The sequence below is a fragment of the Ictalurus furcatus genome, chromosome 2 (assembly GCF_023375685.1).
Source record: "Ictalurus furcatus strain D&B chromosome 2, Billie_1.0, whole genome shotgun sequence".
NCBI lineage: Eukaryota > Metazoa > Chordata > Actinopteri > Siluriformes > Ictaluridae > Ictalurus > Ictalurus furcatus.
This window is the reverse complement of record NC_071256.1, coordinates 32,925,113-32,943,289: the sequence shown is the minus strand read 5'-3', so window position 1 is coordinate 32,943,289 and position 18,177 is coordinate 32,925,113. Positions and strand designations below refer to the sequence as shown.

At 40.4% G+C, this 18,177-nt stretch overlaps 1 protein-coding gene across 1 annotated transcript in view; it reads right to left on the bottom strand.

Annotated features, from left to right (window-relative positions):
• Positions 1 to 18,177, bottom strand: part of plcl5 (phospholipase C like 5) — a 95,252-nt gene that overhangs the window by 35,560 nt on the left and 41,515 nt on the right. The gene's annotated exons all lie outside the window — the stretch shown is intronic.

The following is an 18,177-nucleotide window of genomic DNA, read 5'->3' as shown; positions in this document are numbered from 1 at the left end:
GATGGATGGATGAATGGATGAATGTAATCATGTGTCAAAATAATCGCACTGTGTTCAGCCAGATTGCGCAGTTCAATGTGCACTCTAGAGTCAAAATAATCACAGTATTATGCTTTGTATCAAAATGATCGCTAGTAGTATTAACAATTTCAGTAGTTATGTTTTAACCATGTCTCATATTGGATGTCATTTGGATTCTACCTATTAAGAGGAGCAAAAAAGAAGCAGCGACACAATCTGTGTTAAACAGATGTCCGATAAAAGGTGAGGGCGTGCGCGAGAAAAACAGCGAGGGGGAAAAACACGCCAGGCGTGTCCTTTATGGTAAGCGGTCATCTGACTGAACATATGTCCACGCCTGTTCATCTCTCTCTCTCTCTCTCTCAGACACACTCACATTTATTCAAATACTGTAAGAACGATAACATTGTACTGATCTGTAAATCCCCATGGTGCTCTCGTTGTTGTTAGAATTTTATTAAGTTTACGTTACTAGAATAAATGAATGAATTACATTTCTACAATGTTCCGATATACAGTAAGCCAGAAGCAGATCGCAGTAATAGAAGTCAGTCATCTAACAGCAGCATCTGGGTAAACAGATGTGCGCCAGTGCATACGATTTAATATGAAGCGTCCTCTAACGGTCACGTCCTCTAACGGTCACGTCCTCTAACGGTCACGTCCGTAACGGTCACGTCCGTAACGGTCACGTCCGTAACGGTCACGTCCGTAACGCATTATTATGGTCATTCAGAGCAAAGAAGGGAGATGAGTTCTTGATCATAATTAGCATGGACCTAATTTAGCTTTGTACAGAAATTTTTTTTGTCCATCTTTCTGCAAAATGCTTATTTTTAATATAAAGTAAAAAAACAAAAACAAAACAACAACAGGTTTTTAAACCCTCTTTTAAAAACATGAAATATAGCTGGTTGAGAATGTTATTTTAGTATTGGTGTACACATCATATGTGGTGGATAAACATGGCAATTTGCTTAAAATGTCTACTACAGCACATTAATGCGGTAAAATACAGACCTAAATGGACAACCTAACAAGAGTAGTGTTTTTTTGTTAAAAGAACTTTATTTTTTAAAGGTAGGGTTGACATTTGCACGGAATTGTTTAGGTCACACCTCAACGAATCTGACACACTTCAGTGGCAAGAACAGTAAAGAGAAAGGAAATGCATGCGAGAAGTGAAAACACACTGATATACAACTCTGTACAGAACAACCCATGCCACAAGCTGTTTATATCTCTGGGGTGTGAGAATGCTATGATGTAAACATCTTCAGAAGAGCACAATAAGCAATTTAATCTTTCTCTCTCTCTCTCTCTCTCTCTCTCTCTCCCATTCTCTCTCTCTCTGTAAAACCTCCGCTCCTTAATTTTAAAACACAATAGAAATCTCAATATCAAAAAAATAATCTTGTGCTTTTTTGGCCCATATGTGGGTTTTTGATATTCACCGCCAGTGAATATTCCCCTAAGTGTATTGTGTGTGTGTGTGTGTGTGTGTGTGTGTGTGTGTGTTCATGCATTTTTCTCTCTGATTTGATGCTTTTTGATGAAAAGCTTTGAGGTGTAAACACCTGATTATGAATCTGGTATTATGATTAATAAATCTCTGTTTTTCTGTTTTGCTCTCTCTCTCTCTCTCTCTCTCTCTCTCCATCTCTTGCTCCCTTTCTCCTCTCTATCCATCTCTCTTTCTCTCTCTCTTTCTATTTTTTCTGGCAGATGGGGTACAAGAGCTTTCTGTGGCCTGTGTATTCATAATGACCTCAAGGGCAAGAGAACAGAGGGAAGACAGAAGAGGGGAGGCGCGCTCTTTGGCATTGAGCACACGCACACGTGCAGACACACACACACACACACACACACACACAGTATGTTAGTTGGTGGAAATGTCAGCCTGGATTTCACACATTTTAGTGCTGTGTATGACACTGTAGCTCAACATTAAAAGCATGACAAACACACACGCACACACACACACGCACGCGCACGCACACACACACACACACACGCATGCACGCGCACGCACACACACACACACAAACACAACAAAACTGTTCAAGGTTCTATTTGCGCTTTTTCACTACATATTCAAAATCAAGAACCCAAACAGGAAGGGAACTACAGGTTCTTGTTCTACATCATTCCTCACCAGACTAAGAGATGACTGGAACAATCACAGCGATGATAGTGAAAGAGGCTGCTTCATCAATTCAGCAAGAAACAAAGTCATTGTTGAGTTAAACATGGCCGTGCTCGTGTTACCGTGAAACGTATTCATCTTGCTAACCGGCGTAGAATGTCTGAGACAAATTTATTCATGAAAAGGTTTTTAAAAGTCGTCAACAATAACGACGAGTAAAAATGCAACATGATGACAAGTCAGTCCAATATTAATAAAATGTCTTGAAATGAAAGTGACACTGTAAGAACTCTGACAGTGCGTTACACAAATGTATAAGGAATTATTGGCACCCTTAGCAAACATTAATAAAAATAAGATCATTTGAGCTTTCATCTCTCACTGAATTATGACATTGTTTTGTTTACCAATACCAAGGGTACCAATACTTCTACAGCTGACTGAAAACGAACGTTTTTCTGCATTGTCATGCTATTCTGGCATGAAAAGTAAACTGAATTGTCTGTAGAGGTTGTAAATAAGCAGCGCAATGTTACTTTTCATAGCACATGCCTCCCCCATTAAACTATTTACCAGTCCAAAAAAACTCCGTCCGTATGTTTTTATTATTCTCGGTTTGTGTAGACGCTCTCAGCCTTTTACTCGATCTGCCAAAAACTGTGCTGTGTAATTGACGGCAGCTTGCACTCCTTTTTAAAGCGCACCTATTATGGTTTTGAAACGTGCCTCATTTTGTTTTTAAAGGTCTCATACAATAGATTTACATGCATCCAAGGTCAAAAAAACATTTTTTTCCCTCCCAGTGTCACAAACGACTCGTTCAATGATTCGTTCTAAATGATTCGTTCTAAACTCTTCCTTTCAGAGAGCATACTCTGCTCTGATTGGTCAGATATCCCAGTCTGTTGTGATTGGTCTACCGCTGTCAACGAGCAGCCAATGGAGACCAGAGGCGGGGCTTTTTGTTACAAATCTATGTAGTTTAGTACAGGCAGTACGTCTGGAATCACTAACGACTCGTTTCAGCTGTTCAGAATCGGTTCCTTCTTTTGGGAGTCGATAACGCTGTTTGTCGTGCGCTTAGATTTTTGAAACTTTGCAGACTTTTTTACATTCACAAACAGCTCTATAACACACTACATGAAAGGTAATATTTGGAAAACCATAATAGGTGCACTTTAATTAATAAAAAAAAAATGCAAATAGCAAATTGCTGTGGTATACAAGTAATAAAACCATCAGGATGTGCTCCAAGATATGTGAAAAAAAGTCATCAATGAAAGTCCCAGAAGCCAAACAGAAAGCTCTTTAACACACTATATGAAAGGTAATATTTGAAAAAAAACATAATAGGTGCACTTTAAGGACCATGCTTGCTGATACTGCTCAGGTCTGCCGTCCTCTCTCTTTATTATCTGTATAAACATAAAACTCAGGACGAGCAGTTCATTGCCAGCAACCAACATAAATAGAGCTAATCAGTTATACAGCAGTCTCAGTATCAGTATTGATGAGTGACAAAAAACAAACAAACCATGTACTCATACTTGGCTTTAAAAAAAAAAAAAGGTATTGATCCATCCCTAGCATAAACCGTAGAACTCCAACCTAAGATACTAGACTTGTGGTCAACAGTGAAAAAGCAGTTTGTTGCCAAAAGGGCAGTGGAAAAATGATATTAGTGCTTGACTACAACATTTTCTGCTGATTATGATGTTTCCAGTGATGGTTCCAGGTCTGTGACGTCTCCAAGGGGACCAATTAGGTTTGCACCCATAAAATGCCTCGATGCTCCTACAAGCCCGATCCGGATATCCCGGTCTCTCTCTCTCTCTCTGTGTGTGTGTGTGTGTGTGTAGAGCTCTGTGTATTCCGGCGTGATTCCTCTTTAAGTGTGTCGCCCTACAACACTGCAGTCAAGGTTACTCTAATGCGGAAGTGGGTTCCAGTATCCAGGGAACAGTGTAGAACTTGTCCATCCCATAATATACCTCCCATTTCACAGCCTCCTATCCCTTCGCGCTCTTTCACAAAGATCCATACTGTGTGCTACATTCATACGCCGGAGTTACCTTTGTGTTCTCTGCAAAAGAGACTCGTCTTTTTAATCCTTTCAATCCGTAAAGACGTGGGTTTTGTCTCTGTGGAACCGAGAGGCAACTTGGAGCCTGACACGAACGCTGGTTATAATAACACTGTTATTTTGTTCCAAATATGAATTCATGATCCTTGAGGCCGTTTCACGAGACGCGACACGTATTATGATATTTAGTAAGGAGAATCCAATGATTGCTTTATTTTCTCCACTAACTGCTTTATGTTGGTCAGTGTTGCTGTGGATCCGAAGCTTATCTTGAGGTAGGAATACACCCTGGACATGCATATATTGACACATTGGCTCATTCATTCCTAGGGGTAATTTAGCACAGCCAATCCACCTACTAGCATGTTTTTAGGAGGTGGAAGGAAAGCCATGCAAACACTGAGAGAACATATGAAACTACATACAGAAGCAAACTGAGGTCCGGATCAAACCGGGGACCCTGGTGCTGTGAGTTCAACACGACCCACTGTACCAGCGTTCTGCGTTCTTTAAAAATACTACAAGAATAAATGATATAATCAGGAACAGGATGAGAAATGAAACCTTTGCTGGAGAGAAATCAGATTTTAAAAATCCAATCAAGGTATTGACCTTGTACAGAGAATTCCCATGTTGCTTTTAAAAAAAAAAAAAAAAAAAAAAAAAAATCATCATATATCATACATCATATATCATATACTCATGTCTGCTGCAATGGCAGTGTTTTGAATGTATATAACTGCCAGATGTTTTAAGCTTCTTTATGCCCCTCCCACTGAATCGTACGGCAGATTTTGGTCCAAACAAATTTGACGTTGTTGCTACTGGAAAAACCACTGCTGCGACTGATGCATTCAAATGATTTCGTAGATATAATGAAAAGACAGCTGAGATCTCGGCCTCTGGATTCAATAGAGCTGAAGCAGATTTAAGTCTAAGCTATGAACAAGAAAAACCAATGTCTGCACTCTAAAGAAAACAAATCAGCTTTACTGAGTGCACTCGAATACTGAAGTATAAACCCAGCACTCTTCTGCTCTGAGTCTATTTGTTTTTTCATGAGGTTAAAAAAAAAAAACCCTTTGTACTGTGACTAGAGTTTGCCGATGCTGACAAGCATTTATGAAAATCCTCATGTGTCGGTAAGGCTCTATCTATCCAGTAGTGTCTAGTAGAGGGTCGACCGATAGACCGATTTGATTTGGGGGTTCGATTCCCACCGTGGCCCTGTGTGTGTGGAGTTTGCATGTTCTCCCCGTGCTGCGGGGGTTTCCTCCGGGTACTCCGTTTTCCTCTCCCAGTCCAAAGACCTGCATGGTAGGCTGATTGGCATGTCCAAAGTGTCCATAGTGTATGAATAGGTGTGTGAATGTGTATGTGATTGTGTGCCCTGCGATGGACTGGCACCTTGTCCAGGGTGTACCCCGCCTTGTGCCCGATGCTCCCTGGGATAGGCTCCAGGTTTCCCCGTGACCCTGAAAAGGATAAGCGGTATAGAAGATGGCTGGATGGATGGACTCTGTGTAAATTGTTATTATTTCGTCTTCTGGGAAACAACGTCTGAAGAGCAGTACTAAATGAAGATCTAACAAGATCTTTAAACAAAATAACAACAGTTTACACAGATCACCCTGTTCAAAAGTTTACACCCCCCTGGCTCTTAATGTATCGTGTTGCCTTCTTGAGCATCAGTGAACGTTTGCACCTTTTGTAATAGTAGTTGTGTACAAGTCCCACACACAGTATTAAGAATCGAGCGTGTGTAAACTTTTGAACGGGTTCATTTGTGTAAATTCAGTTCTTATAGTGTATTGTGGACTATATGTGAACATCGGGTATGTGAAATAGCTTACTCAGGGCAGGACTAAATAAATAACAAACTGCAATTTTAATGATCCGTCTTATTTAAAAATAATAATAATTATTATTATTATTATTAACATTTTGCAGATTCTGCAAGGCGTATGTAAACTTATGACCTAAACTGTATGTTCCCAAGTGGAATTACTTGTGTATTGCTATGATTTGCATGAAATACATCAATTAACATCACCTGGCACAGGCGTATGAAGTATTTTACACAGCACTGGCTCTTTCTCTATTTCCTCCAACTACTTTGCGCTTGTTATCAGCTCTGTTAATAGCAGGTGGTATGCTGCCTCACTTATGAGCCACCTTGGATAAACACATCTGCTGAATAAATACATTTAAATCTAGCACCTGGTCCCAGGATTTTGAGATCATATTAAAACAAGCCCTGGAACCTCTGTAGGATTGTGTCGGGATGAAACAAATTGAACCCCCCTATCAACAGGGCCGATTATTAAATTACACCAGAGCGCACACAAGAGCAAAAAAAAACATACCCTTATTACACACTATGCTGATCTTAACTAGGGTTAATTAAAACAGTTTTTCTCTTTGACCCGGAGTTTCTCTGCTGCACTCACGGCTCTGAATGCGGCCTAATAATCATCTCACTGCTGTTATTTATCTGATCCTGCCGGGGGGTTTGAGTGCTTCTCAGAAACACACCTGCACACACTTGACTCAATTAACATAATAATAATAATAATAATTAAATTAAAAAAACTACCAAAAAACAAACCTGTCACCAGAAGGCTTTACCTAGCACCCTAATATCAGCTTGACCTGCAGATCCATCAGCGTACGTCATGGATGTACCATGTGGTTACAGGCCACACGTGTAAACACCCACACACACTCTTGCTCTTTATTACGGCACTTATTAACATTTCTGCATCGCTTTGGGATAGAGCTACTACAGGAGTCCTACTAAATGAAACGTACTCCTACTTTTTTGCTTCTAATTAACCTCTTAAACTCCAGGGAACTGGGCTTCGTCCTACACTTCCACTCCTCGCTCCACACTTACCCTCATGTAACATTAGTCTGATCATTTTTCATTATAGTCACTGAATAAAAGCTCTGAGGTTTGGATGAGACACTAAAGAATGAGAAGAATGAGAATAAAATCCAAGTGTTAACAGACCCTACCAGTCAAAGGTTTTGAAACGTACCCCATTTGAACATTTCTGTTTCAGTGAGCTCATCTGAAATACTTACAGTCTAACCAAGGAATATGTAGAAGTGAATTGAGAAGTAATAAAACATGACAGAAAATAATGAACGACGCGATGGAGTAATGCCGGCCAATGCAAAGCACAGTTACTGTTACCACCCCAAAGTTGATTTAAATTATTTTCACCAATAAGGCACATATATATTCATACTTTCACAGTTGATTGGAAGTTCAGGAGTTCAGGCCCCAGCACTGCTAAGCTGCCACTGTTGGGCCCTTGAGCAAGGCCCTTAACCCTCTCTGCTCCAGGAGCGCTGTATCAGGGCTGACCCTGCGCTCTGACCCCAACTTCCTGACCTGCTGGGGTATGGGGTATGCGAAGGAACAACACGATACATTCAGCACACACACAAATCTCATCTCGGACAACAGAACACAATTACTTCGATCCTCATGTACAAATACTGCACTTCAATGGAAACGGTAGGCTCAGCCGTAATTTATATTACAGTGGTAGAAAGCACTGTGTTTGGTTTGTGACAATAAGAGTGATTAAACTGTAATAAAAGGTAAGAAACGGCAGATGTTTGACTGGCAGTGAGTGTATGGCTATTGCGCATATACGGTCCCCTCCAAAACTATTGGAACAACACGACGAACTCCATTGTTTACGCTATACGTCGAAGACGTTCGGGATTGAGATCAGAAGACGAATATGAGACGACAGAATCCGAATTTCAGCTTTCGTTTCCTCCACTTCACCTCCTGAAGAGGGGATCGAAGGAAGAACGTGCTAACCACTAAGCCAATGTGGATGATTCCAAACACACAGAAACGGCAGAAAATGAAAGGAAAACTGACGAAGGAGGCCACGAACGGGACATCTTAAAACGTTGAGGCTAAAAAGCCAGTTCAGCAAGCAGTGCTGCAGTTTTATGGAAATCGAAGCGCTGCTGCCAAAAGTAAATTTAATTGTGAAATGAATAGTTTTATTGACTTTACAGTAAGTGAAATACACGGGGTGTGCCAGTACATTTGTGGATGGTAATACATTTCATAATGTTTCAATTTTCTTTTAATGATTCCTTGGATTCATCGCTCCAGTAAAAATTGCTGTTTTGCTGTCATTATTTCTTTACATGTAAAAATAAAATACCGTTAGGTTATATTAGTAGTGTCATTCTCATATTCATTATTGTGACCACACACAGTCTGTTTACAATGTCAACCAGGGGATAAGAATATGTAAGTCGCTTTGGATAAAAGCTTCTGCTAAATGAATATATTTCAATTTAAATGTAGTTAAATAAAAGTTAATAAAGTATTAACGTAGTTAAAGTAGTAAAGTAGGCAAATTAGCTCTTTGGTGATATAGCCCTTTTTTTCACATTTGAACCCCTGCCCCTGAGGAACTCTCCGCACGTAGCTGGTTCATTATTATTCTTAATGAAAGGAACGACAAACAACAACAAAGCCGTACAATGACAAACTCACCTCACTCTTCCTGTCAGTCGGCTCATCTCACTCTTCCCGTCAGTCAGATCGCTTCACTCATCCCGTCAGTCAGATCGCTTCACTCATCCCGTCAGTCAGATCGCTTCACTCTTCCTGTCAGTCGGCTCATCTCATTCTTCCCGTCAGTCAGATCACTTCACTCATCCCGTCAGTCAGATCGCTTCACTCATCCCGTCAGTCAGCTCGCCTCACTCTTCCCTTCAACCAGATCGCTTCACTCTTCCCGTCAGTCAGCTCGCTTCACTCTTCCCTTCAGTCCTGATCGCTTCACTCTTCCCTTCAGTCAGATCGCTTCACTCTTCCCGTCAGTCAGCTCGCTTCACTCTTCCCTTCAGTCAGATCACTTCACTCTTCCCGTCAGTCAGCTCGCCTCACTCTTCCCTTCAGCCAGATCGCCTCACTCTTTCCGTCAGTCAGCTCGCCTCACTCTTCCCTTCAGCCAGATCGCCTCACTCTTCCCGTCAGACAGATAGCTTCACTCTTCCCGTCAGTCAGATCGCTTCACTCTTCCCTTCAGTCAGATCGCCTCACTCTTCCCGTCAGACAGATAGCTTCACTCTTCCCGTCAGTCAGATCGCTTCACTCTTCCCTTCAGTCAGATCGCCTCACTCTTCCCGTCAGACAGATAGCTTCACTCTTCCCGTCAGTCAGATCGCTTCACTCTTCCCTTCAGTCAGATCGCCTCACTCTTCCCGTCAGTCAGATCGCTTCACTCTTCCCTTCAGTCAGATCGCCTCACTCTTCCCGTCAGTCAGCTCGCCTCACTCTTCCCGTCAGTCAGCTCGCCTCAATCTTCCCGTCAGTCAGCTCGCCTCAATCTTCCCGTCAGTCAGCAAGCGATGTAATCGGTGTGCATCCAAACACTGTGTACCGACTACTATTGTAGTGACAATAGATGAACTACAGTGTACAGTACACTTTAAAACTTCCGATTTTACCGCACCTTCCTCCACCTTTCGCTGGATCTCCAACTTTCTGATTAGTATGATGTTGGCTTGGGGAACTCAAATCTGGTTCCCTGTCCATCGGTACTGCCAAGTCTCATGGATGCATGCTTTCCCCATTGGTCTTCTCCGTCTACACCAATGACTGCACGATAAAGAACGCTAAACTCCGCTAAACTCCAGAAATTTGGCCATTGGTCATATTTACAAAGACTTATACATGCGTAAATGTATTTGGCCAATAAAACATCATCCTGATTCGGACTCTGATTCAGTTTTTGAAACATAGCCAATCTTTTTTTGGCTACTGCACTACTGCGACTTCACAATCTGCACATGATCAGAGCAGCACAACTAACTGTATATGAACTGACATTGCAATTATACCCTCTACAGCTAATTAGTAGGAAAAAGCCCCAATTAATGTTTAGTTTCATTTTTGTAGCACCCCTTCTCTCTGCCAAATATGCCAAGTGCAGCATGAGTTTCGTAACAAACCACTAAGAGTTTGCATTTGGTTCATGCTGCGTGTTGAGAGGCGCCTGAATGTTTTGCAACATCCTGTTCTGTTCAGACAAATCTGAACATAAATGCTCACACAGCGAGCGCTGTAAGTGGCCACTCGAATACACTGAAGCGTATTATTCGCTGGTAATGACTACAATCATAATAATACTCAAAAAAAGACGTCTTTTTTCATTTTGTTGAGCCATGTGTGTGTGTGTGTGTGTGTGTGTGTGTGTTGAGTGCCATGCCATGTTCCACTAAATGCCTAAATATGATTCACAACCTTAAAGTCAATAAGTGCAGAATGGACTGGTGAAGTACAGATTGTTTGGAGCATGGCCATCCATTTAGTTTGGAGCAGAACAGCTGTGAAGGTCAGTCATCACTCTCAGGCTCATACATCATTACTGTCCTGCTGGCAGGCAGCATACACTCCTGTACAGCACCGTCGATACGTCTCAGCTGCCCAAATTGGTTTCTATCGGCTGATAATCAGGTTGTAATGACTAGCAAGGCTGAAGTCTGTGGGTTTAAAAGCGGATGAGCTAGAGCTGCTCTGCTTTCCATTGGAGCACACTTTATCACTCTGATTCCAACGGTAGCTTATGGGCCGTGTTTATACAGCTTCATGGCTTGAGGCTAGTTATATATTGTTGTTGACATACGCTTCCATTGTCGTGAAGTTCCTATAACCTTATGCCAGCTTTTAAAAATCTGGTTTTAATCTGTTATTAAGTCTAAATGGACGTTATATAAGCCTTCCATGACTTACATACATTCAGCTCTGCATTTGCCTGCATGCATATAGACATTTGACTCGTAGCCATAATGTATGTTGAGGACCTTAGGGACGTTGTGGACGCCGAGGACATATCTAACTCGCATATCAAACTCACATATCTGGAGTTCATGTCCTGCCTTTCATGTTTGTGACAATATGTAAGGAATAAAAAACGACGGTGCGTTTAAAGGTAAACGATCCGTGACAGGGAGGTGTGATGCGGGCTGACGGGTAGCGGAATTACTGTCGTCACGTCAAAGTCGATTCTTTTTATTCCTCTTGTACCAGCAATCGCTAAGAATGACAAATTTTTATTCATGAAAGAATCAAACGTATGGTTTTAGTTTCACGTTATAGTTTTGATCCGTTTATAGTTACACATAATGTTGTGGAACATCTGGCAGTAATGTTATGACTGTAACGTATATAGCTACAGCTATAACTATAACCATTAATTCACTCAACAGCCTCACTTTTTCTCTCTCTCTCTCTCTTAAAGTTAATAAGACAAAAATTCAGCTTGTCATGTTACTTACATAGCTACAGCTTTACTGTTACAAAGCGCTGACACTGGAGACTCCTTCCGCAAACAATTACACACGTTTTTTTTTAAACCGATTTATGTGGCGTCTCCACTAAAGAAGGCCCTGTGTAAGTTGTTGCTATAATAACGATAACATATATTAGAACAAGCATGTTAATGTGAACCTGTGATTTGCCTTACGGACGGAACTAGTGATCCGAGCTGCTGTTATAGCAAATTAATCAACAGCTTTTGATCGAACAGATTCGAGAATTTAACAGCGCTGTAGTATAAAATCACATTATTGTATTATTTACTTTAAACTACAGTCATGGTAAATGGTCTGGTAAATGGTCTGCACTTATATAGCGCTTTTTTAACCTTAGCGGTTCCAAAGTGCTTTACACTATGTCTCATTCACCCATTCTCACACACACACACACACACACCAATGGTAGCAGAGCTGGTGCTTTTTTAACCTTAGCGGTTCCAAAGCGCTTTACACTGTGTCTCATTCACCCATTCACACACACACACACACACACACCAATGGTAGCAGAGCTGCCATCAAGATGCTAGTTTGCCATCGGAAGCAACTTGGAGTTCAGTGTCTTGCCCAAGGACAAGTCGGCATGTGGAGTCATGTGGGCCGACCCTATGATTAATAGACAACCCGCTCTACCACCTGAGCCACAGCTGCCTCATGTCAGTGATGACATTGTGGCACATGCGAAGTTGTTCGTGAGGCACGTCGTAGCGGTTGTTTAAATGGCTAATTTAACACGCTTCCATTTACTTTCTTCAACTTCGAAGTACAGCACAGTGTAGGTGAAGTGAACCATAACAGTTCAATTCCGAACGTATCCACCGTTCCCGTTATTACTGTCGCGTTATCGAGAGGTGCTAGTTAAAACGGAAGCACGATCGATAATTTCCGTAGGAATAAAAGCGCTCGAGAAACTAACACACGATGATGTTCGGTGAAGGGGGTTGCTCGTGGGAGGAATAATTGGCAGGTAGACCGGCACCTGTGTGGGAGTAATGAGAGAGCAAGCAAAAGTGTTGAAAAGAGTAAATAAAAAAAAATGGAAAAAAAAGGAGATAGCAATTAACAAAAATATATCAGCCAAATACAATGGGCTTGTGCGTTTGAAAGCGGTAAATGCTCATCATGCAGACGCAAACATTCCCAGTTATTACTAACAGCGATGGCAGACAGAGGAAAACAATCATTTGTTCACCTAGAACGAAAGACCGTGACAGTAATACGGAAAGAAAAGCAGAACCTCTCTCCATTAAATGTATTAGCTTTGTATCAGCTCTTGTTCAGACACGGATAAACTGTTTTCCTGTGCACGTGTTATGCAATCACATGCAGGAGCATCTTTTTTCTTCTTCTTTTTTCCCCCCAGAGCAGCTCTGGAGTATTGGCTTTTGTTTTGCCATGTGAGAGTTTCTCTGGTGCGAAGTGACGCACTTCTCCCCCGGTGCGAGAGGAGCCCACTCACAGCTAAAAATATCAGCAGTGAGGTTCGCCAAGCCTGCTCATGGACTTCTCACACATCATGCTCAGGTTTGAGAAGAAAACCTTCTGAGCCCAATCACAACGTGTTAACCAGTTTTACTGAGTAAATCCATTGTACACGCATTAACCTAGCACAGAAATCACTCTGTGACTCTACAGTTACTGACTACAGCCCCCCTTTCCGTCACTAGAATAACCACTGAACTGATATTACAGTGCCTTGCATAAGCATTCACCCCTTTTGATCTTTTCCCCATTTTCAATGCCAAAAAACCCCCCAAAAAAGTCATCTTAGCAAGTGAAAATATCTTAAATATATTCAAATTGATCTAGTATTTCCTTTTATAAGATTACAACATCCAAATATAAGACTATTAAACCTACCTCTGCACATTTTTATTCATTTCAAGCATTATCTTGTCTTATTCTACTGGCTTCTTTCTAGAAATAAATGCAGAAAAAAAAAATGCTTGATATGAGTAAAAGCTATCTAGAAATAGGCCTAATAATCTTATTTTGGTTTATTGTAATCTTATAACTATATAATTAGGAAATACTCATTAAATTTGACTCATTAAATCCTAAATTAAATTAGGAAGCACTCATTAAATTTGACCGTATGCGTGGTATTTCCGTGTGCTCAGATGCCATTTTTTCCAGTGTTTGTAGTGTTACAACCTGGAACTGAAGTAAATGGATTATAAGTCATGAACTGACACAAAAGAGCCCATAATATTAAAGTTTTCAACAGGAAGTTGCATCGTCTGAATTTCCTGAAGATCAGTGGAAGGAGAAAATTAAGTTCCCATGACATTTAATGATGTTGTGATATTGACGGACAAGGTCACCTTGAATGTATAACCCATTTTAATTCATTTATAGACAAAGTAAATTATTAATTACAAAATAAACGCAATGAATAAATCATGAGAACGCCCTTAATTTCTTCATGCCATCAGTACGGATGCTAGCTGACCACATTTCCCCAACAAGTATTTACTTTGTATACTGTTGCACAATGGTGTTTAATTTAGGGACAAGCGCATGTTCGTGTGCGTGATATTCCTTAATATACCTTTTCTTTCCTTTCAAATTTCTTTACCTTTATTTTTTTTCCTTTGGGTTCCTTATTGTTATCCCAACCTTCCTTTTCTAAACAACGACAACAATAACAACAAAACACGTTTTGTGTATTTGTTCATTCTTTGCAATAAAAAGCGGAACTCTGTTACTTTCCACCTTGTTTTGTACTTGTACTCGTTCGAGAGTAAAATACATCCATCAGCAAATAAACCTTGCCAAAAACAATTGAGTTTTGAAGAGTTACAAGGACTAAAAGGCACACCAATTGTGAGATTATAAGTTTAGCAAATACACTAAATAAAATGAAATCAACCTTTTTTCATGGGACCAACTACACGCAAAGTATTCCTAAAGAGACTTCCTGTGAAAATCAAAGATTTTAGAAATATTTTGAATGTTGTATAATATACTTTATAATGTCTGGTACATGAATACTATGAATGTGAACACGACTTGTACAATTTAAGCTTAATGGAGGTCGTGTTACAGCTCTGTCCTTAATAAACGAACTGTGACCTGCCTGATACATTACAGCTACAAAGCACAATTCAGTCGCACTGAACCTGCTATAGAATAGCACACTGTGTGTGTGTGTGTGTGTGTGTGTGTGTGTGAGCATGTTCCTATTTCAAGTCAAAGTCACCTTATGAGGACCTACAATGCATAGCTGCTGTGTATTAAGGTCGCCTGCCTGATAGGGTCTACTGGAACTAGGACGAGGGCAGCCTGTGTGTGTGTGTGTATGTGTGTGTGTGCGTGTGTGCCTGAGTGTGTTTCCTCTGGGAAATCCAGATACACAAGAAAGTGGACGCGGGCAGAGAAGAGGCTGGAGAACACCGACACTAACGGCAAGATGCATACCAGGACAGGATTAAGACTTGCTAATAATTTTAAACCTTACATTGTAAATAAATAAAGTTTTTGTGTGTGTGTACATGTGTATACAGTGCTAGAAAAGTGCTATATTAATGGAAACAATTATTATTGTTATTATTATTATTATTATTATAAACCCAATAAAGCTTTATATGTGTTGTGGAAATTGTAGCCTTCGGACAGGACCGTTTTAAGGGTTACTAACTAACGGATTTAATTCAAATGAAAGATGTGAAGCTTTACAAACCACAGTTCTCAAAATCTGGGAGTCAAAACACATGCAAAAAAAATGTATTATCTATAGTTGCAATCAAAATGATTCAAACCCCATTGCAAATCAGGTTTATTGTTAAAATTGAACAATGAACAATGAACAAATCAAACAAACGCTATTGAAATAGTTCAACACAACGAATGCTTCAAATGGTTTCCCCAAATTCAACTGAAAATGCAACTTATAAAGATTTCTCCACTTTCAAAATGATTCAACCCCTTCATTGCAAGAATCTTTAGTACTCAGTAGAGCACCTTTTTGCTGTTATGACCTGCTGCAAACGAGATGCATATCTTCTGGCAGCGTTCCTGAGGAATCTTATCTCATTCCTAATGAGCAATGGCCTCCAGTTCAGTAATATTCCTGGGTTTGCGTGCTGCAACCGCCTTCTTCAAATCCCACCGGAGATTTTCTACGGAGTTCAAGTCAGGTGACTGTGATAAGCTGCTTTTTCAGTTGAATTTGGGGAATTTTGTTTGATTTGTTCAGTGCACACAGGTGAAAGTCTGTACATTTTGACAATAAACCTGATTTGCAATGGGGGTTGAATACTTTTGATTGCAACTGTATACAAAAACCACTCGCAGGTGAAGTGAATAACATTGATTATCTCATTACAGTGGCACCTGTGACGGGGTGGGATAGGGGTTACGTGTCGAGTGTACAGTCAGTTCTCAAAGTTGATGTGTTGGAAGCAGGAAAAATGGGCAAGTGTGAGCGACTTTGACAAGGACCAAATTGTTATGGCTAGACGACCGGGTCAGAGCAGTGGAAAAACCAACAAACAAACAAACAAAAAAAACATTAAAATGACTTGACACTACAGTCATTACTAAAGTGTGAGAGAAGACATTTTGTACAATTTATTCACATGACCAAAATTGTCATTTCTATGTCATTTCTCTTGTTAAGTTCTATGGATGATTAAATGTTTCAGATGTCTACCTGGGTTCTACTTGGAAACTTTAATGGTTCTCTCAATAGGAAAAAAAAAACCCCCAAAAACCCACTTTGAGCCTTGTGTAGTAGCTTTGTAGCGACGCAACAACACCACTGCTGAACACTGAACACACAGACTCATAGACATACAAACACATACATAGTTCCCTTTGTTCAATAATTTGGCATGTTTTTTTCTGCTCTCTTCCTTTCTCTCATTTGTTTCTCACACTGTTTCACGCACACAAGCGCACGTATAAAACCCCAGCACATACTGTTCCTATTAAAATACTATCAACATATTCTGCCTCTTTCACACTCACACTCACTGCTTGTTTCTTATAGGATAGAGTATCCATCCATGTGTATAGAGAGATTAGGAAGGAAAATAAAGTTTGGAAGGAAGGAGCAGAGATCATTAGTGCTTCTGGTGAGTGTACGACGCTAGCACAGGTAGCTTGCTTTGCAACGAAGCTAGTTTGAAGCCTAGCTACAATAAATTTTTAACAAGTAAATAAAAACACATATATATGAACAAATGCTTCCTAAATATCAACGTATAAATGATGTATTTTGCTCAAATATTAATCATGCATCTCTAGGCTACATTGGCTGCTTTGTACACTTAAGCTCCATGATGCTATTAGCTGCGGCTTTTAACGTGATAAAATCTGCATTAGTAACCCACTGATGAGAACGTTCTTAAGCTTTAACTCCATTCATTACAAGAGCTGCAAACAGTAAAGGGCTAAAAACAGACAGAAAGCACAGAAGACCGTGTGTGTGTGTGTGTGTGTGTGTGTGTGTTTGTCACAAGCCCTTTTATGCTCTCTGGATCTCATACACATGCCACAAACACACAGTATCAATCAGTCCCTTGGTACACATAATGATCTGTTGTTTTCTTGTTTCAACAGCATAAGTAGATGCACTTGACGAATAAAAATAATCCTGCTATTGTTCAATGAGTAGGAATGTGAGCTGCAGGGAAGAAAGAGGCTTTGGACAAGCTGAACATGATTAAAAAGAACACGCAAAATAAACACACACAGCAAAAACAGCCAGTTCAAGAGCTCCAGTTACCAGAAAAAAAAAAGCCTGCTTGTGTCTCTATACAGCATGATTCCTTTATTTTTTAAACTTCGTCATTGCATTTTAAAGAAAAAAATCTTACTTTTTACTCCTTACCATTTTATTTATACCTTCAAATAACCTTCAAAGTTACAAATCTCGAAGGTCGCGTCTTCTCTTATTTAGCTAACGGCTGTATGCTATAGATCATTTGAATGGGCTCAGTTTAGCTTCCAATCAGTTTCATTAAACTGATCAAGAATAGTGCTAATTTCTCATCTGCAATTACATTCTCGTGCTACATAATGTAGGTAATATACGTGTGCTTCTGAAGATGGATAAGACACCAGTGTGGAGATTAAGGATGAGCCCCACAGTCACTAAGAACCATGATGGCCCTCCAAAATGTATAAAAGGGCAAGACAAAAACTTACCAGGGAGGCTGCCAAGAGATGTACAGCAACGTTACAGGAGCTGCAGGAATACTTGACAAGTACTGATTATTCTGTGCATGTGACAGCAATCTCTCATATTCTTCACATAGCTGTCTGGGCTATGGGGGAGGGTGACTAGACAGAAGCCCTTTCTCACAAAAAACATCCAAGCTCAACTTAATCACCCCAAACCTTGTGGAAAAATGTGTTACGGTCTGATGAGACCAATTATAATAAGTACAATAATTCCAGAATTCCAGTAGGTATGTTTGGTGCAAAAAAAAAGCACATCAACAAAAGGACACCATACCTATGGTGAAGCATGGTGGTGGTGGGATCGTGCTTCAGGGCTGCTATACTCACGGTGAAGCATGGTGGTGGTGGTGGTGGGATCGTGCTTTATGCTGCTATA